This window comes from Nannospalax galili, unplaced genomic scaffold, assembly GCF_000622305.1.
Source record: "Nannospalax galili isolate Female #2095 unplaced genomic scaffold, S.galili_v1.0 scaffold339, whole genome shotgun sequence".
NCBI lineage: Eukaryota > Metazoa > Chordata > Mammalia > Rodentia > Spalacidae > Nannospalax > Nannospalax galili.
The window spans coordinates 2,877,007-2,892,450 of NW_008344185.1; the positions used below are offsets into that span (position 1 = coordinate 2,877,007).

The window sequence follows — 15,444 nt, forward strand, 5'->3', positions numbered from 1 at the left end:
TGGTTGTCAGCTGCCATATGGATGCTGGGAACCAAACCTGGGTCTTCTACAAGAGCAGCTAGTGCTTTCAACTGCTGAGCTATCTCTCCAGCCACCTCCCCTCCCAGCTCATTTTTAATATGGTTATTTCTGGTTTAGAGCCTACATGGGATGCTAGTCAGTGTAAATCACTTGGGTACCTTAAACTATCAGGCATGAAAACACAAGACAATGGTAAACTGGGCTCAATTTCCAGTTTGTGTGACTGGACAGTTACTGAGCCCTTCTTCATCTGCAAAACAGATCAATTCATAGTTAACACACCAGGTTTTGGGGGTACTAAACTGGCAGTGCACAGAAGTATCCAGCAGAGACAGTACATAAGCACATACAGTAACTTCCTCCCATGACTGCTTAGTAAATAGCATTTTGAAAGAGTTTTAAATCTTTCAACAGATTTTAATCTTTTAGTATAGTATATATATGACATAAATATTTATGAATTCAGTCCTTTCTAAATGTGTTGCTAAATAAGTTAATTTACACTGATGTGCTACCAACCCCTTGGCCTCTTGCAAAACTGAAATCCTAAAGCTTTCTACCCATTGAATAGCTGACTCCTGTTCTCTTCCCCTCCAGCCCTTGGGAACTATCATTCTACGTACTCTGCCTATGTGTTTGGCAATTCTAAGCACCACAGAGTAAGTAGAATCTTACAGTATTGGTACGTCTGTGATTGACTCATTTCAGGTTATTTTTTAGTGTACTCTTTGAAGTTTGGTAGATTTTCACACTCAAACAAAAGCCTTGATTGATGTACCTTATGTTGTATAATTATCGAACCACATGAAAACCACATGAAAATTTCCAGCATAAAGGTGACTAATTGTAACAAGTCAGTACAGCTGCAATGGATAGATTTTATACAAGAATAGTCAGTTTTCAATCACTGGCCATGTATGAGCAGTTATCTTAGCCCTTTTTATGATTTGTAAATTCCTGGAGGTCAGGCATGCCTGATGTATTAGGTATATGATAAATACTTTGGGAAAATTCATAAACTAATGAGTCAATGGATTCAAATTTCACTATGTATTGCTAGCAAAAAAGGATTCATCATAAACTATTTCCCTTACCCATGATTCTATACATCTTTACTCATCAACTGATGGTACTTACAGCATGTGGACTTACATAAATGTTAATGTAAGCAAAACACAGTGCTTTGGAAGTCAAACCCGGTTGGCTTTTGGATCCTGAGTACTTCTGTGCTCCATCAACTTCTATGCAAATGAATGTGTCAGATTTGTTTAGTTTTCATACTCTGGAATACTAGCTTACTTTTAACCATAAGATTGGCAAATGATTTAACACACTGAAATAGGCTCGTCAGGGTGACAGAAAAGCAGCTTGCATTGGTGCCCACCCCCTAAACCTTTCTGAGGGCAACTGAAATGTTCTGTGCTTACCCTCCACAATCCTGCAAGTTCTAGTTAATTTATTCTATAAAGATAATAATACAAGCATTAAAAGATATACGATTATGGGAAACTAATCCCCCCCAAAGATGTTTTTACATCCTAATCCCAAGAACCTAAGAACCTGTGACTCTGTTACGCTCCTGGCAGTAAGCAATGAAGGATGCAGATGGCATGAAAGTTGCCAATCAGCTGACCTTACTAAAAGTAGGTCATCTCTTAGATCATATCTGGTGAGTCCAATATAATCCTTCCCACCCGACCCACCTCCCACCAGACCCACCTTCCACCAGACCCACCTCCCACCAGACCCACCTCTTAAAAATTCTACCGCTCCAACTCTACCACAGTGAGAACAAGCCTCTAACACTCTCAAACCATACCCAAACCACAGCAGCGACCTGAACCTCCACTGACAAGAACCTGGTCCATCACTGTGTTATAACAATGGTTGCTGAGAACTTTCAGCAAAAAAGAGGGCTGCTAAAGGTAATTTTTCTTTCTGTTTTGGCTAGACTTTGCCAACCAAGTTTAAACAGAAGGAACACGAAGAAGTATGCTGTTTTTAAGTCATTCTGCTGGCAACTACATGGCAAATAAAACACAACAGTGAAACTGTAGTACTTCTCAATCACCCGATCCTGATTTCATTTCTAGGATAAATAATTCTAGACATTGGGCTAAATATAAGAAAATAAAGAGCAAAGAAGCCAAATGAATGAAAAAGGAAAAGAGAAATCAGAGAAGAGAGTTATATGAACTTGGACAAATGTCAAGGCCAAGGAAATCAGTGGAAACACAGGGAGGGACAACTAACCAATACAGACTGGGATGAGGGGACAGGGGCAGCTGCCAGTGGGAGGTAATGCCTGAACCCCATCCCAAAGCAGGAGCAGGATCCAGCCAGACAAAGAGGACTTGGAAGGCCAAACCAGCAGAGGAAGCAGCTTACAAGAGGCCAGTTGGCATGAGGCCTGCTGTGGTTAGATGGGTGGGGTGGCATAAGAGATCAGGCAGGAAGCTCTATAAAGCTACACAAAGGAGCTATGCATAATTAACTTCATAAAGTTCCCTGGTCCTCAGTCCCTCCACCTCTGTAATAGCAAAATCATAGAACCTTCCTTTGGGAGAGGAGTAAGAGATCTTTCTAGTGTCTCAAGCCTTGAAAAGGATGATCCAACTTTTGGAAATTTCTGTTCTCCAGACCATGTCTACACCCCAGAAAGTCCCCTCTGCCCAGGTAGGCTTGGGCCATTTCTAGGATGTGAAAGCCCCAAACATATTAAAAAACGAAAACCATTTTGTGATGCGTTGAAATCATTTATGCTAAACAAATCATCACCTTTAACACATGCACACAAAATACAACATAAAAGCATGCTGTTCAGAATAGATCGAAGACTTGAGTAGATTAATTCACACTGCAGTCCAGGCCATGGGTCCTGGTAATGGAACAGATTTGTTTATGTCATAAATGTTTTCTTCTTCCAATCCCTTCCCTGACTGACTCTCTATAAGGCTTCACTCAAAGAGAACCTTTGAATTGTGAGGAATAAGAAACCTAAACAGTGTTGGGGGCTTCACCCTGCTATATTTATTTGAGTAAAGTGAAATCGTATTTCAGAATTATCTGGGAGTTTTACAACACATTGACACCTAGGCCCACCCTTAAGATACTATCTCAGTTTGTCTAGCCTGAGATCTAAGCATCATAATCTTTTTTAAAATATATTTTTATTGCCAGGCATGGTGGTACACACCTTTAATCCCACCACTTGGGAGGCAGAGGCAGGCAGATCTCTGTGAGTTCAAGACCAGCCTGGTCTACATAGTGAGTTCCAGGACAGCTGGGGCTACAGGGAGACCCTGTTTCAAAAAGACAAAAAAAAATATTTTTTATTGAGCCTTCATACACTTCACACAACAGTTCCCAATCATATCTAGACCTCTTCCTCCATCCATGCCTTTACAGCACCCGCCCCACACCTCCACCCCCACCACCACCAGACCTCATTTATTCTCCTATACATGTTCAGTCCTATCCAGATGTCCTTCTATGCAAGTTCATCCACTGGAGTCTAGTCAGCATATCTAGAGATCTTAAGGAAGGTCTACTCTCCGTCATCTAGCAGCAATCAGTCCCCAGCAGTTCCCAGGCTAGGGCAGGCCCACCATCCACTTCTCTCACTCCACTCTAGGTCCTTGTCTGATGAGTTGGCATGGATCTTGCATCGTAATCTTTTTTAAAGGTTTATTTATTTTTATTATTTTAATTACATATGTGTCTGCATGGGTATGTACAATTGAGTGCAGGTGCCCATGAAGACCAGAGGCTTTGGATCTCCTGGAGCTGGAGTTACATGCAGCTATGAGATGCCTGATGTGGGTACTGGAAACTGAACTGGGTCCTCTGTAAGAGTGGTACTCGCTCTTAACCCCTGAGCTATCTCTCCAGCCCTACATCTCAGTATTTTAAAAGTTGCCCAGGTGATGTTGATGTAAAACCAGATTCCAAAATGACCATGGCCAAGAGTAAGAGAGACTGAGGGAAGAATTTTTAAAGGTTTGCTAGCCTGTTTGCAGATTTTTGTTAGATAAATGAAGGTAAAAAACAGACAAAGCAAAAGTACCAAGGAAGGCACAAGCGAACCTCACCACAGACGGTTTGGTGGTGAGGAAGCAGAGACGGACTAGCAGGCCGTCGGAACACAGGAGCTCAGTGGAGACCCTCTGCCACAAAGAACAAGGCAACCAAGGTCTGTGCACTGGGAAATGGGAAGGACGCTAAGAGAATCCTTGCCTTTCAAGCTTGCTGACTCAGTTTGCAATGTCAGGTGCAACCTCCCAGCCAGGCAATTCTGGGGTACCTAGAGAGGATGGATAGGCAACACCAAACCTGGAGTCTATGTGGAGATCCTAGAATTAACCAGAGGTTGGCACCTATGGCAACTAGGCAGACTCAAATGCATCCAAAGCCAAGGTTCTCAGGAGGCTCAGTCAAATGCTGAAAAATGAATGTGTGTACCCCGAAACTTGGAAGGCAGTTTTCTGGGTCAAGAATTTATACCCACAGACAGTGGTGAGGTGGTCCCCAAGCTTAAAAATAAACTAAGAATTGATTTACAAGGTCAGTACATAAGAGATCATATTTAATGAGAATAAATGACTCATTGGGTAAGATGGTTGATAAGTTACAAAGTAAGCAGTCAATAGTCAAAAGGGGGTGATAGAAACCAGTACAGAGGCTCAGAAGAGAGGAGGCATCTGCTCCTGGGCTGACCAAGCTCTGTGTTAGGAAAACAGTGCCCTGGTCAAGGGACTCGGCTCAGCTGCCCTCATCTTCCATTGCCACCATCCTGTTATGTGCCCTTGCGTCTGGAAGACCACAAAGTCCCCTCTTAAGTCTCGGTGATCCTGCCTTCACTCTAAGGCTCAGAGCAGCCAGTGCTCCTATCACATGAGACAGAGCCTAACCTTTCCCACTGAATCTCTCAGGATTCCTCATCTTACTCAGAGCACAGGTCCTCCCACTAGCTATGGCCCTCTCTGCTCTCTCCTCACTCAGCTCTTGGCCTAACTCCTCTCACTCAGCCTTGCCACACTAGCACCTACCCACCATCCACTCAGCCACACAGTCTGCCATGCCCTGCCACCCTTCAACCATACTGGGTATGCCTCTGCCTCAGGCCCTTTGCACCTGTTATTGTTACCTTGCAATGTTCTTACCTCCTGGCTATCCACGCAGCTCACTCTCAAATCCTTCAGGTCTTCACTTAAGGTTGTAAGTGTTGTCCTTACCATTTCGTTACAATTCCATCCTCATGACTTGCCCTCTTCCTCTTCTTTCTACTTTATTTTTTCCTGAAGCACTTGTCATCTAAATATCATTATCACTGATTTTGTTAATGAATTTATCCTTACTCTCCATATACCAGAATGTAAAGTCTGGTGGGCTTTGTTCACCGCTGTGTTCCAAAGTGCCTGTAACACAACAGGCATTCAATAAATACGCTGAGAGAATGAAGCAATCCATCGACCTGTGCCCAGAATCTCTCTATTGAGTGGATACCTTCATAAGCTTTTAAAACTTACTATGTGTGGTCCATTTGCCCTTTGATGAGAATGGTTTGATTTCCCAAAGGACTTGTCCACATCAGAGAAGGTGTTGATCTTTTTCATTGGAGGTTTCTGTATTGAGTAAAACAACGAGCATGTCAAGTGATTGCCTTTCATGGTATTCAGGATTTTTCAGTCTTTGTGGTCTTGACCTCTTGTGAGACCACCCCAGGCCTCCCACTCAGAGGCTGAGCTTCCTCTTGATCCCTAGAGCCCTTTCCCAGCTCTGTCAGCTGCCTTATGAGGAACACAAAGCAGCAACTTGGCACATGAGAATTTGACAGTCAAAACCGACAGCCTTTGGCTCAGAAGGGTGTGATGTGCTAAAGGCTTGTTACTTCGCAGGGACGCAAATTTGCATGGGAAGGCTGGTGTTCAGAGGCAGTGGCTGCTGAACAAAGCCGCTCTGTGGCTGCTCCCTCCGTGGCCGCCCTGCCCACCATTCTCCTGGAAGAACAGAGGTCTGTCTTTGTGAAAGATGGGCCTTACAGGAAGACAACTGTGTGTGCTAGTGATGCCAGGGCACCGGGCTCGCATGTCTCCATTTCATTCCTTTCATAAAGTGCCATTTAGTATTATTCCCAACCTGGAGAGTCATACAGGTCTTCTGTGCTTAAGGCTGTGAGTGTGTACATTTACTGTCTTTTGCCTCACACACAGCTGGGATGTAGGGAAAGCAGAATATAGGGAGAGGGATGGGCCTTCTCCTCAAGATGATATCACCTCCCTTCCACGTGTTGCATCTGGTCACCTTGTGCTGTCAGATAAGCAGGGGAACAATTAGGACTGCTTTGTGAGCCCTGGAGTCAGGTGGCCTGCTCTGCCTCTTTCTGTATCTGTGACCTTCAGGGACCTCAGCTTCCTAGCTTACAAAATGGTTTAGGAGAGACCTGTAGATAAAGCCATGAACATAATGGCAAGAAACAGAATCATACCTACAATACACACTCCCCACACTCCATGTATAGATGACAAGAAAAAGAAAATCACTATTAGCTCTGAATCTACAAGTAATTGTCTGCTAAATGCCATCATGACAGGAGTACAGAGAAGGGTCAAGACACTGTGCAGAGGGCATGAGGAAAGGCCTCACAGGACAGGGAGGGAGAAGGGGTTTTAATTCAGAAGATGAGAGAATAACCAATAATATGTAAAACAACAGACCAGGGCCTGGTCACATCTGTTCTTACAGTCTACAGTCTATCAACAGTTTACTCCAAATGCAGTGGTGTTTCCACAAAGGATAACACGGTGTTCTACTTAGCCTTAATTGTCACCTTCACAGCCTAGTCATCCAGGAAAAGCCTCAGCTGAAGAAGAATAAGCAGTCCTGCCTTCAGGTTCTTGCCCTGAGCTCCTGCTCTGATTTCCCTCAGTGATGAACTGTGACCTGGAAGTGTAAGATGAAATAAACCCTTTCCTCCCCTAAGTTGCTTTAGGTTAAAGTGCATTATCACAGCAGCAGAAGGGAAACTAGGACAACAGGGAACAGATTTGCTTCCTGGCCTCAAAGGCATTGTGCAGGCTGCAACTGCACCCCCGTTTTAAAAATCTCTTAAAAATCTGCTAGTCCTGTTAATTTCAAATATTGTAAATATCAAAGTCATTCAAATATAAAAGATACAACAAAGTAAGCAAAGAAAAGTCTCCCCTCCCTTTACCCCCTGTTTTCAGGCCCAGAACCAAACCCTACCACTATCTTGTTTCCAATTTAGGGCAGTTTTTGGAAATTACCTATACATATACAAGCAAGTGCTTTGTTTCAATCGTTGGCATAGCATATGGGATATTGTTCTGCCCTTTCTTTAACTTTCTTGGGAAATCCTATATTGGTATATAGGTTCCTTTTAATTATTTGAGACAGGGTCTTACTACGTAGCTGGCCTGGTGTTATGTAGACCAGATGGGCCTAAATTTTGCAGCAATCCTGTTGCCTTTGCCTCTCGAGTGCTGGGATTACAGATGTGCACCATCATCGTTATTTTAAAATGGTTAATATCTACATAGTTTATAATACTTTTTAGATAACTGTAAAACATATAAGATCATATGTCAACGTAAGTACATTAAAAAGTCTAATTTTTTTCCCCATGGATTCTAGAATAGCTGCCATTAAAAAGCACCATTTGTCAGGAAGCCATTTAGTTCTGGAATTCCAGGTCTTACTCCCCTAAAGACCTTGTGGTTTATCCAAACATATTATGTAGTTAACACTACACACACACACACACACACACACACACACACACATACACACAAACAGCCTTAGACCGCACATATTGTTAGCACCTAGCTACTCTAGCTGGCTTCCAAGGAGTTCCCAGGCATGGGAAAAAGTGGTTAAAAAATAGACCGGCCCATTAGGCCACAGGGCCAGCAGCCGAGGGCCTGCGGGGCCTGTGGGGCCTGCAGGTCGCAGGCCAGGCCGCCATGGCCACCAGGAAGGTGGGCTTACCGCTGGAGATGGAGATCGAGCGCTGCCACTCCAAGTGCCAGTGGGAGTGGATCCCCAAGCTCCTCAAGCAGCTGTCAGCCAAGCTCATAGCCAACAATGACATGGCTGAACTTCTCCTTGGGAAGTCAAAGTTGGAGCAACATTTGAAGGAGAAGCCCCTGCGGCAGGGAGCCAGTCCCCAGGGCTCCAGGCCCCAGCTGACCAAAGTGGGTAAGCATCTGATTGCTGCCCTGGACCGAGGGATCCTCAAGTCAAGTCAGAATTCCTACAAGAATCCAATCTGATCATGGCCAAGTTGAATTATGTAGAAGGGGATTGTAAGGAAGCTCTGAACATTTATGCCCGGGTGGGCCTTAATGACTTACCACTGTCAGCTGTCCCTCCCTATAGGCTGCTGCTGATTGTTTAGCAAGGCTTCCTATTTCATCTTCTACCAGTAATCTCCCCGTCGACTGGGAACAGGACGTCATCACCTGCTATGAGAAAACTGGGGACATCGCACTCTTGTACCTCCAAGAGATAGAAAGGGTAATAGTAACTAATATTCAGAATAGAAACCCTAACCTGCTCCCCACAATCAAGAACTAGGTTTTTTCCTAGAAACAGGACTTCAGAGAGCCCATGTCCTCTATTTCAAAAATGGAAAGTGCCGAAGGAGTGTATCAGGCTGAAGCCCGACAATGCCATCATCCGGCTCCTGGCTGCCAAGCTGTGTGTGGGCTCCCTTCACTGGTTGGAAGAGGCTGAGAAGTTTGCCAAAACTGTCGACGACATGGGAGAGAAAACATCAGAGTTCAAGGCCAAAGGCTACCTAGCTCTAGGACTCACATACAGTTTGCAGGCTACTGATGCTTCTTTGTGAGGGATGCAGGAAGCCCTACAGAGAACGGCACTTCTTGCATTTCAGAGGGCCCACAGCCTGTCACCTACAGATCACCAAGCAGCTTTCTACCTGGCCCTCCAGCTTGCCATCTCCAGACAGATACCAGAAGCTGTAGGGTATGTCTCCAAACTCTTCAGCTTCAAGGAGACGATGCCAAGTCCCTGCACCTCCTCGCCCTCTTACTGTCATCACAGAAGCATTACCATGATGCGCTCAACATCATTGACATGCCCCTGAGTGAATACCCAGAGAATTTTATACTACTATTTTCCAGAGTCAAGTTGGAGTCACTCTGCTGGGGCCCAGATGAGGCACTGCTCACCTTTAAGCACGTTACAAATATGGAAATCCTGCTACAACCTCACCAATCCCAGTGACTCTGGATGCAGGAGCAGCCTCTTAGAACCATCGCTGACAGACGACAGCGATAAAAATCACTTCAGCGATCCTGAGACAGGCTCCGTCCATGCCACATCAGCAGCGGCCTCAAGAGTGGAGCAGGCACTGTCAGAAGTGGCCTCATCTCTGCAGAGTAGTGCCCCCAAACAGGGCCCACTGCACCCCTGGATGATGCTGGCACAGATCTGGCTCCATGCAGCCGAGGCCTGCATTGGCATTGGAAAGCCTGCCAAAGCCACAGCCTGTACCCGAGAAGTTGTCAACTTCTCCCCAATGTCCCACAATGTCCTATACATGCTGGGCCAGGTTGCTGAGCTGTGAGGGAACTTTGATGAGGCTTGGAGGTGGCATGAAGAAGCCTTATCTATCAGCCCTACCCATGTGAAGAGCATGCAGCGACTGGCCCTGATCCTTCACCAGCTGGGCCGATACGGTCTGGACGAGAAGACCCTCTGGGATGCGGTGTAGGTCAACTTCACGGCCCATGAAGTCTGGAACAGGCTGGGCAAGGTCCTCCAAGCTCAGGGCAACAATGCAACAGCCACTGAGTGCTTCCTGACAGCCTTGGAGCTGGAGGCCAGCAGCCCTGCTGTGCCCTTCATCATCATTTCCCAAGTGCTGTGAGTGGGCTACCCACCCCACCTGCCACACTGGCCCAAGATGGCCCTGCCTGGGCAACACGGGCCATTCTGTCACCCAGTGGATGAATCTGCTGCACCGAGACCCTGTTTTAGCACAGTGGACTGACCACGCCGCCTGCATCACAGCTCTTTTGTACATCTCTGTCCTTTCTCCAATCCATGATAGTTCTTTAAACCTACTGATGTCATTCACAATGGAGTATGTGCCATATTAAGTTAGTTGACACCTGAGTTTTATGCAAAATGATTACGGACTTAATCAGCAAATGTAGAAGAATATATTCAAAGATAAAATTCAGTGGCAGAACAGGTTATTTATATCAGTGTTGTAAAGAAAGAAATTGCCCTGCCCTCGCTCGCCCCTGCCACCACCACTCCTGTCCCTCCTTTGGCCTGAAACCAAATGTGAATTTTCTGTTTCCCACCTCAGTATGCATCCATGCCGGGATACCAGCTGACAACTTTTTGGTTTTATCGTCAACAATTGTACCATGTGGTGAATTACTGTTCTCACAGCAAAGCTTGAGTCTATGAATATTTGTATTTTACCAATATATGCTTGTTACCAGAGAAGGAAATATGAGTTATTTAAGTTTAACTTTTTTATGTGAATTCAGAGTTTATTTATCAATAGAAATATGTACAAAGAAGCTTCAAATTGAATATTTACCAACATTCCTTACACATGACAGACACTTGGCTAAACAGGAAGATGTTAATTTAAAAAATGATTTTTAAATGGAAAAAATAAACATAGACTCTGACAGCAGCAAGTACATTGAGGTATTGTGGGTTTTAGGGTGAACCTGATTTGCTAAATCCTTGACTGCACTTCAGATTTTTTTTAAAAGATTTTTTTTTTTTTGCTTCCAATGGAATGACCTTAAATCAAAACCTAAGATTGCATTTTCTAAAATAGTTAAGTTGAACAGGAGTAGAGCAAACAAGTTCTGATCAAGCTAGTTTACACAAAAATTGCTTGATTAAAGGCGTGCTCCCCCAATAGTAACTCCGAGCATGAAATTCAGTTTCTCAGAGAGAACAGACTATTCCAAATGTGTGTATCACATGAAGTCGAAGCCAAAGTACTGACACTAAGCAGGCTGCTCCTTTGTCCTGGGTCTCAAATTCAGCTGTAAGGTACAGAAGAGCAACTCAGTAAGGCTGCTTTGAATTTGGCAATCAAAACAGAATTCTGAGCTGCCTTCCATTGTCCTTCCTGGTTAGAGCTAGGGGACACTTCCTAAACTTGTCCGCACTCAGCTCTAGGAGGACGAAGGGGGAATCTTTGCTGAAAGGAGCATCTCTGGAGAGCTGGGACCCAACTCCCCCAGCTCCATGTACAGTCATTCAGTGGGTCTAAAAGGTGGTAGGAATCAGGTTTTCCGGATCCTGCAAGCTGCAATGAGCTCCAGGTGAGGCCAGGGGAGTGTTTGGTACTGTGCTTGGCTGTATTAAGATAGGAGGAAGGCAGGGAATTCCAGGGACCTCCTGCCTGCCTGGAACCTCGGTGTGGACTCCTTCATTTTCCATCAGAGTTGCCATCATGTTCTCATTTTTCAAATTCTTCATGCATCTCTTCTCCCATAATCAGGGATCTTTATCATTCAATTATTACCTTAGCTTTGTGAAGGGGATTATCATATCCCATTAAAAATAAGAAAACTACCTCAGAGAGGTCCAGGCATGCACAGCCATTTGTTGTAACACAGTTGTCACTTACAAAGTTCAAGCTCAAGACTCATCCAAGGAGTTACAAAAAGTATAATGTGTTAACTTTATGATTTTGTTCTGGGACAGTCATAGCTCTCCTGAGGCACATGCAGCCTGTGAGTTGCTGGTTGAACACACCTGCTAGCCCAAGGTCATAGGATGTTATCACTTAATCCTGGAATTTATTATACTTTCTATGTCTGTTTAGAGAGGACAACTACAAAATGACTAATGACATTCTGTAGTGGTTAGTTCAGTAGTGCCACCAATGCTATAATCTTGGAGGTGGCCTACTGTACAACTGAGGTCATGGATGGGTTGGCTAGTTGCCTAAGGTCATATGGGGCATGGGGAACCTAGGAACTGACTCAGGCCTCTGGCTCCAAAGTGCCATTCTTCTGATGTGCTGGTTCAGCTTACAGACAAATCGGCCAACTCAGCAGCTACGAGATCCTGAATGTCATTTCCCGGAGAGACTGAAAATGTAAATAAAGCAGAGGGAAGTCAGGATGGATGCATCTGACTACATCAAACTTATAGGTCACAGGGCAACAACACGCCCCATATCGTCCGTGTTTTGAGCTTCCTTGAAGGTGGCCTCATAGGAACAGTCTTGCTCTTGGCACACTACTAGAGCACACCAATGATGACAGATTGTCCTTTAAAACAGGCAGCCACTGTGACATGTTTGGGAGTTCCATGTCTATCACAGGAATGATGACATGAGGACATCCAAGGATCTGAGCCCAATTAGAGTTTGTGATCCCTAGGAAGGATCTAACCAATTCTGAGTAACGTCCCTCTACTTCAGAGGCCTGGGATAAGGCCAACAGGCCTGGCTTCTACTGCAGGTTTCTTTTCTGGGTTCCTGTCCATGGAGCCTTGGCACAGCAGCATCTTTCATTGTCTACTGAGAGCCACCAGAGCTTACCACTCAAGAATTCTGTCACTCCCACCTGTGATCACATGGTACTGTCATGGTTAACCTGTACTCTGATCAACTAGGATCAAACATTTGACCTGCACTTGACCAACACTCTTGCACCATGTCATGCAAAAGAGAGCATCAGGTCCCCTGGAACTGGAGTTAAGACAGTTGTTAGCTGCCATGTGGATACTGGGAATCAAACCCGGGTCTTCTGCAAGAATAGCCAGTACTCTTAATCACTGAGCCATCTCTCTAGCTCCATCCAAGACTGTTCTTACAGCAACATAAATGCATTTGTATATACATGAGGTAGGAGCTGGATGATATCAGAAGGTCCCACCTGACACCCTTCCCAGCCTGTCAGGACTGCTGTCAGCCCTTCCTATTAAGAAACAAATCAGCTCGGCACACTTGGGAACATACTTTGAAAGGTTTCTTCTGCACCTTCATGCCACATCCAAAGAATGCTAGGTTGGGGTCTGTGGCACACACCTTTAATCCCAGCACTCAGGACGGAGGCAGAGGCAGGCAGATTCCTGTGAGAAAGAGAGATCGAGGCCAGCCTGGTCTACATGGGGAGTTCCAGGCCAGCTGGAGCTACAAGGAGACCCTGTCTCACAAAGGCGAAAAGAATGCTAGGATTCCCATCTCTTCAGCATCAGGTAGCAGGAGCTCAACAAGTTTAGAGAATGTTAAAAAGCAAGGAAGTGACACCCAATGTAATCTGGTTAAAAAGGAATAAGCTTGAGGCAGATCCCAATTAGAATGTCAGTGTCATTCCTTTGTGTGACCTTGGACAAAAGACACAAGACCTCACTGATCTCTTTAACTCACATATAAAGGGACATGATCTTCATTGGGAGGCCTGCATCACCTCAGATAAAACTCACAGCAAGAGGTACCAACCATTTCCATTCTTCCTTACTTGTGGGTCCTTTAAGAAAGCCAGGCTAAAAGGTGGGAGTTGGGGAGGGAGCCTTCCCTTATCTGTAGACACATAGATGCTAATCACAAAGCCCCAGAAAGGGGCAAGCGTAACTCCAAGGAGACCCTTGACCCCTTGTGAGATCTACCCAGGTGCCTGTGCCCATTACTTTTTGGTTTGGTGGGTTTGGGTTAGCCCATTTCTAACAATCAATGGAGATAGTATATGATTTCTTTTAAACACCTACTGTTGTGTTGGGTGTTGGACCCATGACAGCTATTAGTTCAAAGATCTCCGTTTACTGCTATGTGCCGAATAATTGATGTGACTGACTGACTGCCGGGGGTTCAAACCAGCGACCCCCAGGCAGTGATGACTGGGGATTAGTAAGCACGCCGTTCGCCAGCCCATGGCACCAATACCGGGAACACTCAGACGCAACAGGGAGCTTAGTCAAGCAGGGACTCATTTATTACAGGTGTTACAGAGCTTATAAAGGCACCTGGAAATCCCCCCTCCCCCCTGAGGGTGTATCTTAAGGACGGTCACGTGCTGATCATGCACTCCTCAGCAGTGCAGAAGTATTCTTCAGACTTTCAAAGAAAGTCAGGCCACGCCCCAGTAACTTCCTCTCAGACTTCTGCAAGGTGGGGCCTTTAGGTCCCCACACCTCCCCCTTTTATTTTTATTTTAAGGCCAGACTGACTTTATTTCACGGGTTACCCACCTCATAGACGGCTCCCTGAGGAGAGATGGCTATCTTCTTCCTCTAATCTTCGGCATTTTTGCCTGTCTTAGGTTGTGTCACCTCTGATCAAGCCTTGCCCGTCATTGGATCATGCACCTGGCCATGTGCATGTCCTGTCTTAGGAGTAATTGTCATGGGACATCTTACCCATCCTTGGCTAAAAATGCATCATAATTAAGGGCAGCTGCATGGGTAATGCCAGCCCGTGACAGTCTTAGTCTCTGCCTAACTCGGTTAGCCAAGCGTGGGTAACCAGAGGGGGTCCTGGGGGAGTCCGTAATCATGAGGAGGTGGGCTGTGGCAGTTCCAAGGGTCCTCTGTTGCTGAATTATCTGGTAAAGACACTTAAAGATAAGCGTTATCAAGAGAAACAAAGCAAGTCATGGCTTTGGACAAGTTGAAATACTTCTGAGACCATGTACCTTTTAGCCAATCAGCCAGTTGTCTGAAAGGCAAAGAGGCTGACTGGCAATGAAGCCAAGGAACTGGTCCTTCACCTCTGATGGATACAAATAAGAGAGGAATTTTGTCTCATGAATTATTGTCCATGGACCGTCATGCTAATCAGTCAGTTCCTGGCCTACCCACTTAAGGTTTTTCACAGGCACCCATATGGGGTTTGAATCTCCTGTAGGGTAGACACAGCCAAAGCCTCGACCCACGGTTAGCAATGGATCTGGGCCTCTCCATTGTCCTGTAATGGGGTCCTTCCACCTTACCCGTACCTCAGGTCTCTGCTCCTGTCGTCACCAATGCTTCTGAAACCGGGATTCCAACTGATTTTTTTTTTGAAAATTAAGGACATTAATAGTGAATAAGGCCATACCCAATTGTTGGTGGGGGCTTATTCCCCTTTTTGTTTTTGTAATTGAATTTTTAGGTTTTGATGGTTGTGTTCTATAATGGCTTGACCTTGGGGATAGTAGGGAATTCCTGTATCATGTTGAATTCCCCAAAGTGAGAAGAAATCTTGTAAATTTTTACTCACAAAACATGGTCCATTATCAGTTTTAATACTTTGGGGCAGTCCCAACGTAGCAAAGCACTGGAGAAAATAAGACTGAGCATGTTTAGACTTCTCTCCTGTATGAGCGGTAGCCGAACAGGTGTGTGAGAATGTGTCAATGGACAAAAAAATATACTTTAGCTTTCCAAAAGGAGCATAGTGTGTGACATCCG

General features: G+C 45.1%; 1 pseudogene; it reads left to right on the forward strand.

Moving 5' to 3' along the window:
• The first annotated feature begins 8,003 nt into the window (after positions 1–8,003).
• LOC103739926 lies at positions 8,004–9,934 on the forward strand (annotated as a pseudogene).
• The last annotated feature ends 5,510 nt before the right edge of the window (positions 9,935–15,444 follow it).